We start from the raw sequence: 1,641 nt of genomic DNA, 5'->3' as shown, positions 1-1,641 counted from the left end.
TGGTTGGGTAGGATTGGAACGATTTCTAGCCTAGGTGGTTCGATTTAAAACCCTAAGTTTGGTCGGTTTTCCAATCGAAATTCTAGCCACTTGTCGTCCGAGTTGAAGAAACTGTTCCACTCGTCGAGTAGTAGCTTTAGCCGGAAGGGAGGCCCTCGATTTTGAAGTTTTCCGGCCACCGGTATCTCTAAGGACACTCACGTGCTGCAGGCGTGTGTAGCGCACGCCGGCAGCGCGTGGGCACTGTAGCGAAGGTGCATTGTATTCCAATGTGATCTCTTGGTTGTCACGAGCACGTAGATGTGCTCGGATTTTAATTCGGATGTCGTTTGACTATCGAACGGATTTACGCCTATTGTGTGTTATCCGGGTTCGATATGTTCGAGCCATGGACCGGATCCAAATTAAGATATGTTGATCTAGGCACTTCTAGGATCGTGTAGGATTTTGTGGATAGAGAATCGGAGCCTCGGATGTTCCGATTCAATGACTTAGAGTTTGGGTTTCGCAATAATCGTCAGATCGTGCAATCGTGAAAGATCCGACCTTTTGAGTCGGACCAGACTTGCGGGATGTGTTTCCTAAACCCTGTTGAACCCGTAGGAACTCCCGGATCAGAAATGGGAAGTCGTGGGCCTCGTGGGCATGGTTGACCCAATTTAGAAAGTTTGACCCTCGGTTGACCGTGAGTCTTTCGAGCTAATTTCACCTTCGGGAAGTGCTAGACGACCGTATAAACGAGGCTTAACTGTTCGTGGTTTATTTGATTACGTTTGGATCATGTGTTTATGTTATAGGATTTTATTGTTTTCTTGAGTGTTATATTAAGATTCGAAGGTTATATTGCTATTTATTTATTAATGTTATTGTGATTATTATTAAAAAAGTACTTCACCGAGTGTTATTGGATGATTTAATGCGTATGAGTTATTATGTAATTTTTTTTTCCCCTACAAGGATGTATATATATATATATATATTATATTATATTGTGATTAGTTGTGAAGAGTTGAGGAAAGATTTGATATATAGATTTGTGGAATAAGGGGAAAATCTGTGATAAGTTTTGGATATGGTTTTTAAATCCATCACAGGAGTACCCCCCATGTTGCCTTCAAATAGTTTTGTTATTTTTGATAATGCCTCGCGAGTTTCTGGGACACCTGAATCGTGTGGTGCGAGGATAGCGGCTCGGGTTGACTTGGTGCCTCTGAGGCCTGAGAGGAATGCAGCTCGGGTTGACTTGTTGTCTACGAGGCCTACGAGGATCGATTAACTTTGTGTTTCCGAGACCTATGAGGATGGAATTGACGGAATATTATTGGAATTAACGAAATATTATTGGAATTAACGGGATATTATTGGAATTGACGAAATGTTATTGGAATTGACGGAATGTTATCGAAATTGATGGAATATTAAAGGAATTGACGGAATATGGATGGGGGGGGGGTACATCCAGGTGGAGAGTTTTCTAAGTTCTAAGGATTTTATACAGTCCACAATTAATTCCTTAAGCGATGAGTTTGTTTTATAAGTAAAAGAGGAAAATATATGTTTCAGTTAAACTGTTGTTGTTGACATTAAGATTTCACGTGGTCAAAGTTATTTTAATAATTTTCTCGTTTCCCTACTTATCTG

Source organism: Prunus persica, chromosome G1 (assembly GCF_000346465.2).
Source record: "Prunus persica cultivar Lovell chromosome G1, Prunus_persica_NCBIv2, whole genome shotgun sequence".
Lineage (NCBI taxonomy): Eukaryota > Viridiplantae > Streptophyta > Magnoliopsida > Rosales > Rosaceae > Prunus > Prunus persica.
The sequence above is the reverse complement of the archived record's forward strand: the minus strand, read 5'-3'. Positions refer to the sequence as shown.